Source organism: Zingiber officinale, chromosome 11B (genome assembly GCF_018446385.1).
Source record: "Zingiber officinale cultivar Zhangliang chromosome 11B, Zo_v1.1, whole genome shotgun sequence".
NCBI classification, from domain to species: Eukaryota; Viridiplantae; Streptophyta; class Magnoliopsida; order Zingiberales; family Zingiberaceae; genus Zingiber; species Zingiber officinale.
In genome coordinates, this window is record NC_056007.1 from 80,403,743 (window position 1) to 80,413,562 (window position 9,820).

The window sequence follows — 9,820 nt, forward strand, 5'->3', positions numbered from 1 at the left end:
CTCATGGAATTAAGTGGCCGACCATCTTAGAAAGAGGTTATATACCTCCATGGGATATCAAGAGTCACAACTCTTGATCTCTCTCATGAGGTGGCATACACATGTGCTAACCTTGATGATGTGGAACATCATCATTGGCCAACACTATGCCAACTCACAAATAAGGTGGCATTGGTCAAGTCAAACTTGACCTTTCATCTTCCCTTCTCAAGTCAAGTCAAACTTGATCTCTTTTCTCCCATGGTTGATCAAATCTAACTACTGGTTCAAGTCAATTTTAATTTAATGAATCTTATTCATTGAATTAAATTGACTCAATGAATCCAAGTCCAAATTAGACTCATTTAACACATGAACCAAATTGAGTCCAACTCAATTACTTTAATTTGGATTACTCTTAATCCAATTTGGTTCATCACATGAACCTAATTCTCTTGGTTCATCAAATGAACTTAATTTCCATCTAATTGCCCTTTGTGTGTGATCCTATAGGTTCTTGTAACGTCGGCAATGCTCCTAAACCCATTTAGAAGCATAAGTAATGAGCGGTATCTAGCAACACATCATTATTACCCAAGTTACAAGAATGTTGAGATCCAACATCACCTTATGACTACTAATTGTGATTCTTCACAATATATGACAAGTGTCCTTCTATCCTTGACATCTAGATTGATCAACGTGAGGCATAGACCGTGTCATCCTCTAATCAATCTAAATCTTGAACTCCAAGTAGACTCACTATAATCAAATGAGCTCAATATCTGATATTGACTCATTTGGGCATGGTCATGTACTTAGTGGTCTCACTCTATCAAGAATAACGATGTTACTCCCATTATATAGGAGGGATAGATTCCATCTACATCACTCACATCCCTCCGTATAATTTGTTACATACCCAGTATTGTTACATACCCAGTAATCGTCTTTATAGTCCACCCAGTTAAGGGTGACGTTTGACGAAGCCAAAGTATGCAACTCCTTATGTAGGGATCCATGGTGACTTTAGGTCCAAGGACTAATAGTCATACTAATAGCCATATGAGAAAGTATATGACACTCATATAACGATCCATGATACTTTCTCATGGCTGGTCATTCAGTATACATTCTCCAATACATACCCATGTGTCAACTTGATATCTCTATATCCATGACTTGTGAGATCAAGTCATCGAGTTGACCTACATGCTAGTCTCGTCGCATTAACATTGTCCCTGAATGCTAATACTTGACTAGGAATGATTAAGAGTAGTGTTCTCTATATCATCTCACTATCGATTCAACCAATCGATTGATATAGATAAGAATCTTCTACTCAAGGACGCTATTATACTTAGTTATCTGACACCAATACAAGTAAGTATAATAACTAAAACAAATGTCTTTATATACATAGGAATATGATACAATAAGTCCATACAACAATCATCATATGATTGGCTCTAGGGCTCTAACTAACAATCTCCCACTAGCACTAGTGCCAATCAGTGTAGGCTCTAAGGCCCAATGACCTAGTGTGACCATCATGCTTTCTCTGTGCCAAAGCCTTGGTCAAGGGATCTGCTATGTTAGCCTTTGTGGATACTCTGCAAATCTTCACATCTCCTTTATCGATGATCTCTCGAATGAGATGGAAGCGTCGTAGTATGTGTTTGCTCCGCTGGTGTGAGCGAGGTTCATTAGCCTACGCAATTGCTCCATTGTTGTCACAATAGAGCTCTATCGGATCAGCTATGCTAGGAACCACCCCAAGCTCAGTAATGAACTTGCAGATCCAAACTGTCTCATTTGCTTCCTCTGATGCAGCAATATACTCGGCCTCTGTTGTAGAATCAGCTACTGTGTCCTGCTTCGAACTCTTCCAGCTCACAACACCATCATTCAAGCAAAACACGAACCTAGACTGTAATCTATAATCACCCTGGTCAGTTTGGAAGCTGACATCACTGTAACTCTTTACAGCAAGCACGTCATCGCCTCCATATATCAAGAAATATTCTTTAGTCCTTCTTAAGTACTTAAGAATATTCTTGACTGCTGTCCAGTGACTTTCACCTGGATCTGACTGGTATCTGCTCGTCATACTCAAAGCATACGAAACGTCAGGACGAGAACATAGCATGACGTACATGATAGATCCTATGGCTGAGATATAAGGGATCGTATCCATGCGGTCTCTCTCCTCTCTAGAAGAGGGACTTTGAGTCTTCGAAAGACTCACACCATGTGACATCGGCAGAAATCCTTTCTTGGAATTCTGCATGGCAAACTGTAGTAATACCTTGTCAACATATGTACTTTGACTTAGGCCAAGCAATCTCTTAGATCTATCTCTATAGATCTGTATGCTTAGAATACGGGCTGCTTCACCTAAGTCCTTCATTGAGAAACAATTCCCTAGCCAAGTCTTTACAGACTACAGCAAAGGGATGTCATTCCCAATGAGTAGTATGTCATCCACATACAATACAAGGAAGATAACTATGCTCCCTACAACTTTCTTGTAGACACAAGGTTCATCTTCATTCTTGATGAAACCAAACTATTTGATTGCATCATCGAATCAAAGATTCCAGCTCCGAGAAGCTTGCTTTAGTCCATAAATGGACTTATGCAGCTTGTATACTCTGCCAGTATGCTGTGGATCTACAAAACCCTCAAGTTGTGTCATGTAGACATCCTCGAGCAGGTTTCTATTCAGAAACGCAGTTTTGACATCCATCTGCCAGATCTCATAATCGTGGTATGCTGCAATAGCAAGCATGATCCGAATGGACTTAAACATCGCTACTGGAGAAAATGTTTCATCATAGTCAATACCATGAATTTGCTTGAAACCTTTAGCTACCAGACGACCCTTATATATAAGTCCATCCATGTCAGTCTTTCTCTTAAAGACCCACTTGCACCCAATGGGTTTTACCCCTTCAGGTGGATCAACCAAAGTCCATACTTGGTTGGTGTACATGGATTCCATTTCGGATCTCATGGCCTCTAGCCATTTCTCAAAATTTGGTCTCATCACAGCTTCCTGATAAGAGGTAGACTCATTCTCAATGAGCATAGCGTCATCATGGTAGGACAAGAGAAATGAGTATCTCTTAGGCTGACGACGTACCCTATCAGACCTGCGAAGAGGTATGTCTACTTGAACTGGTTGTTGTTCCTCAAGTCCTTGTGGAACAATCTCATCATCCACAACACTTTGTGGTTCCAATTCAACTTCCATCAAGGCTTCAGTGCTATAGTTCATATCTTGAATTTCTTCAAGATTGAACGTACTCCCATTAGTTTTTCTAGAAACAAAGTCTCTTTCTAGAAAAATCCCAGTCTTAGCGACAACTACTTTGTGTTGACTGGGAATGTAGAAGTAATATCCCTTCGTTTCCTTGGGATATCCTATAAAATAGCACTTATTGGATTTGGGTCCCAATTTGTCTGAGACTTGACGTCGAACGTAGACCTCACAACCCCAAATCCTTATAAAAGACAGCTGGACATCTCTCCCAGTCCATATCCTATATGGTGTCTTTATCACAGCCTTGGATGGAACACGGTTGAGTATGAAGGCTGCTATGTCCAGAGCATAGCCCCAAAGAGATATAGGAAGATCTGTGTGACTCATCATAGACCGTACCATATCTAATAGGGTACGATTCCTCCTTTCGGATACACCATTCCACTGTGGTGTTCCAGGAGAAGTGAGCTGGGATAGAATCCCACACTCAGCTAGATAGTCACGAAACTCATGGCTAAGGTATTCTCCACCTCGATCTGATCGAAGTATCTTAATACTCTTGCAAAGCTGGTTTTGTACTTTATTCTTGAATTCTTTGAACTTTTCAAAGGATTCTGACTTATGTGTCATCAAATACACATAACCATATCTACTGAAGTCATCAGTAAATGTAATGAAGTACCTATAACCACCTTTAGCAGCGACATTGAAAGGTCCACATATATCACTATGTATAAGTCCTAACAAGTCAGTCGCTCTCTCGTTGTGTCCACTAAAGGGAGTCTTGGTCATCTTGCCCAGTAGGCATGACTCACATGTCTCATATGATTCAAAATCAAATGAGTCTAGCAAACCATCTTTATGGAGCTGGGATAAGCGTTTGTCATTTATATGACCTAAGTGACAGTGCCAGAGATAGGTTTGGTTCATTTGATTTGAACCTTTTGGTATTTATGTTATAGATGAGGTTCTCTAAGTCTAGAATATAGAGTCCGTTAATCAGAGGTGCACTACAATAGAACATATCATTTAAATAAACTGAACAACATTTGTTCTTTATTATAAATGAAAAACCTTTCTTGTCCAAACAAGAAACTGAAATTATGTTCTTAGTAAGAGCAGACACATAACAACATTCATCTAGTTCTAGTACAAGCCTAGAGGGTAGAGATAGATAGTAAGTCCCTACAGCAACAGCAGCAACCCGTGCTCCATTGCCTACTCGTAGGTCCACCTCGCCCTTCGTAATTGCCCTGCTATTTCTCAACGCCTGCACATTAGTACAAATGTGAGAAGCACATCCGATATCTAATACCCATAATGAAGAAATAGAGAGATTAACTTCTATAACATATATACCTGAAGTAGAAGTGTCACTTCTCTTCTTCTTAAGATCTTCCAGGTAGACTTTGCAGTTCTTCTTCCAGTACTCGGTCTGACCGCAGTGGAAGCAGGTAGCATCCTTGGCGACCCCTCCTTTGAGTTTCAGTGCCTTGCCTTTGCCCTTGGCTTGAGACTTTCCCTTACCTTTAGGCTTGCCCTTGCCTTTGCCCTTTTGCACCATCAAAATGGAATTGGGCTTAACCTTCTTAAGGTTGATCTCAGCAGTTCTCAACATACTCAGAAGCTCAGGCAGTGACTTGTCAATTTCATTCATGTTGTAGTTCATGACGAATTGACTGTAGCTCTCTGGTAAGGATTGCAAGACCAAATCAGTGGCCAGCTCTTGGCCAAGGGGAAATCCCAACCTCTGTAGGTTTTCTATGTACCCAATCATTTTGAGTACATATGAACCTACGGGAGTCCCGTCTTGCATCTTGCACTGAAACAGTGCCTTAGAGATCTCGAATTTCTCGTGCCTAGCTTGTCCTTGATATAGTTGACGAAGATGTTCAACCATATCATAAGCACCCATCAACTCGTGTTGTTTCTGAAGCTCAGAGTTCATGGTTGCGAGCATGAGACAGGACACATCTAATGCGTCATCTTGATGCTTCTTATAAGTATCACGGTCAGCTCGCGTGGCAGTGGCAGGAGGTGCCTCGGGAATGGGCTGTTCCAGGACGTACAGTTTTCGTTCCTGTGTGAAAATAATTCTCAGGTTCCTGTACCAGTCCAAGAAATTTGCTCCATTGAGCTTGTCCTTATCAAGGACAGAACGCAGGGAGAAGATGTTCGTGTTTGACGACATGACAATCTACAACAGAAAATGCAGAAAATAAATAATCATATTCCACTAATCATTTAATTAGGCCTTTAACTAAATGATGCTCCCACTGAATTATAGAACTTTTGTAGAATCAAGTCATGGATGTGGTCAAACCACACCTACTAGATTCTAACCAACTTGCTATAATTCTTGTGGGACAAGATCCACATCATACTAAGCCTTGAGTTAACTTTGACTAAATCACCCAAGACTTAGTGTGATCGGTAGGTAACTAATTACCAATTACATCTCTATGCAACTCTTGTTTATAGGATCAAGATCCGCATAAATATTAAAACTTGAGTTAGCTTTGGCTAAATCGCCCAAGAATTAATATAGTTAAACTATTTATTCTACCAACCATTGGAAAATGTCTATAGTTAAACCCGATCTAATTGAGTTTAACTAGTTTTACTCAATCTAATTGAGTTTGTACTCACCCATGCGTTGATAGGCGGGACCAAGATTGTCCCTTCGCACCCTACCAAGATAATATGCGTTGCTCTGCTTTGGCAGATTCAACAACAACATGTGATCGAGGTAGTGATGGGTATCACGGCATGGTAGGCATTTCGAGTTGACGCAATTTAGATCTAATCTAATCGTTGATGTGTATCATATACTCGATTTAGATCTAATCTAATCATGGTGCATCATATACACAATTTAGATCTAATCTAATCGTTAAAGCACTAATTAATTACTCTACTCTAGCATGCATCACATACGCACACACAAGCAATTAATTAAATTTTGTTAGGTCATGGGCCTACTACGATCTTCTCAAGCCAATGAGAAGATCGGACGGTCAACCTAGGGTCAACAGCTTCTCCAAGCTCCTCCCTTTGACCGCCATGTGTTGCTCGCACCCTCCTCGTAACTCCTCCTCGAGTGGACCTTCTACCGCTTCAATTTTTGTACATTACAAATTTGAAACTCGAGTTACATTCGATTCTAAACTATTTACAACAGGAATATAAAATAAAGGAAGGCATGACGAACATGTCACGATCATATACAACACGCACAAACACACAAAATGGCACGCATGCCATATTATGAATTATAACACAATTTTTCCAATCTAATTGGGGTTTTGGGCCATGACCATCATAAAATTATACATAATACTAAATTATGTATTTTCCATAAATTTTTGTAATTTTTACTACTATTTTTTATAATTTTACGAGTCAAAATTTTTCGGCGGTCTCGTTTAGCGATTTTCAGGCGCGAACGCGGGACAATACCCCTTGCGGGGTTAGGGGCAGCGCCCCTTCTCGTGAAATGAATATCACGAGTGTCCTACGACGATCTTACAGCACCTTAAGCCGCTGTCCCAAAACGATTTGGGCGAAACCTTGCCATTTCGGAAAGGTTTTCTCGGTAGTCGAAGCCTACAAGTGTCCAAACACTTGTTGCTTCGCCTATACGAGAAAAATACCCATAAAATCTATAAAAATTATAAATATATAGAAACTTACAGATCTGAATGTTTTTCATAAAAAATAAAAATGAAACTCGTACACACTTCGCACGTGGCTCTGATACCACTGTTGGGATTTTCGAGCCGTAAAAATCGCTTTTGCATTGCAGAAACCCCGAAATCCCATGCCACCGGATCCGTGCGAATATTAAAATTTCGTAATTTCGTGTACAAGTTTCTCTAATCCTAGATCTACCTTAGATCTACATGGAAGAAAGATAAACCTTTGTAGCGAAGCCCTTCGCTTATCCCGCTCGTCCAAGGTTCGCCGGATCTCAAGGGTGTCAAGTGAACACCCATCTATGTGTATCCACACGAACAAAAGGTGGAGAAGAAACCTTAGAGTGTGTTAGCACCCTTGAAGGTTTCGGCCAAGGTGGAGGAGAGGGAGAGAAGAAGAAACAAGGAGGAAGAAGATGACTTGAATGAGTTTACACAATTGTAACTCATGGAATTAAGTGGTCGGCCACCTTAGAAAGAGGTTATATACCTCCATGAGATATCAAGAGTCACAACTCTTGATCTCCCTCATGAGGTGTCATACACATGTGCTAACCTTGATGATGTGGAACATCATCATTGGCCAACACTATGCCAACTTACAAATAAGGTGGCATTGGTCAAGTCAAACTTGACCTTTCATCTTCCCTTCTCAAGTCAAGTCAAACTTGACCTCTTCTCTCCCATGGTTGATCAAATCTAACTATTAGTTCAAGTCAATTTTAATTTAATGAATCTTATTCATTGAATTAAATTGACTCAATGAATCCAAGTCCAAATTAGACTCATTTAACACATGAACCAAATTGAGTCCAACTCAATTACTTTAATTTGGATTACTTTTAATCCAATTTGGTTCATCACATGAACCTAATCCTCTTGGTTCATCAAATGAACCTAATCTCCATCTAATTGCCCTTTGTGTGTGACCCTATAGGTTCTTGTAACGTTAGTAATGCTCCTAAACCCATTTAGAAGCATAAGTAATGAGCAGTATCTAGCAACACATTATTACTACCCAAATTACAAGAATGTTGAGATCCAACATCACCTTATGACTACTAATTGTAATTCTTCACAATATATGACAAGTGTCCTTCTATCCTTGACATCTAGATTGATCAATGTGAGGCATAGACCGTGTCATCCTCTAATCAATCTAAATCTTGAACTCCAAGTAGACTCACTATAATCAAATGAGCTTAATATCTGATATTGACTCATTTGGGCATGGTCATGCACTTAGTGGTCTCACTCTATTAAGAATAATGATGTTACTCCCGTTATATAGGAGGGATAGATCCCATCTACATCACTCACATCCCTCCGTATAATTTGTTACATACCCAGTAATCGCCTTTATAGTCCACCCAGTTACGGGTGATGCTTGACGAAGCCAAAGTATGCAACTCCTTATGTAGGGATCCATGGCGACTTCAGGTCCAAGGTAATAGTCATACTAATAGCCACATGAGAAAGTATATGACACTCATATAACGATCCATGATACTTTCTCATGGCGGATCATTTAGCATACATTCTCCAATGCATACTCATGTGTCAACTTGATATCTCTATATCCATGACTTGTGAGATCAAGTCATCGAGTTGACTTACATGCTAGTCTTGTCGCATTAACATTGTCCCTGGATGTTAATACTTGACTAGGAATGATTAAGAGTAGTGTTCTCTATATCATCTCACTATCGATTCAACCAATCGATTGATATAGATAATAACATTCTACTCAAGGACGCTATTATACTTAGTTATCTGACACCAATACAAGTAAGTATAATAACCAAAACAAATGCCTTTATATACATAGGAATATGATCAATGAGTCCATACAACAATCATCATATGATTGGCTCTAGGGCTCTAACTAACAGACTTGACCATCCATGTTATTTGACCAGAAAATTAAGTTAAACCATGATCCACCCAATCAATCATCTCCATTATGCGGATACATTATCCTGATACTTATTATTATTATTATTATTAGGCGTCTTTTCCCCTTAAAAAAATTGTTCAACTAGCTTATTAGTTAAGCGAAGCACATCACTTAAGAGTGGACCTAGATTGTCACTGGGACCATTTAAAGCCAATTCGAAAAGAAGAGTGATCCTGTCCAAAAGTCGATGAGATGGAAAGCTGGGGATGTGGTGCTCCCGCTGACCGCCTGTAGTCTCCGCTCCGACCTGCACCACAGACTACGTCAGTGCCAAGCCAGAGAAGGGATCCCGGCGTTGGTCATCCGACGCTCAAGTCAGTCACCGACGATGAAGTAGAAGGCGGAGCAAATGAACAGTAGCGAGCACAGTGTTTATTGCGCATTGCGTACCTCCGCCGATGCTTGGACCCCCCTTTATATAGAGTTCCTGTAGCGCACGTGCTTGCTTCCCAAGGTGAGTACGCTTTCCTAAGTTTTCTCAGAAAAGACTTGTCAGTAAAGTGTCCATGACACAGTACTTTAATAGGCCGAGCATATCTCTGAAGTGACAGTGGAAGCTTCCACCGTACGATCTTCTGACTGTCCATGCCTGGTGTCGGCGACACTAACTCCCAAAGGGATGTCGATGAATACTAGAGAGAGTATGCTACTAGGCCAAGCAGGCTGGCCGCTCGGTCGGAACTTCACTGCTCCTGTATCTCGTCCGCTCGGCTGGAACTCGACCATGCTTTTGCCACGTCCGCTCAGTCGTACTCCACTTTGTTTGTGTCGCATCCGCTCAGCCGAAGTTCTGCTCTGCTCGTGCCATATCTTGCTGCCAACCCGAGCAAGGTAGCCGCTCGATCGAAGTTCCACTCTGCTTGTGCAAAGTTTTGCTGCCAAGCCGAGCGAGGTAGCCGCTCGGCCCGACTTCTGCACATTGAG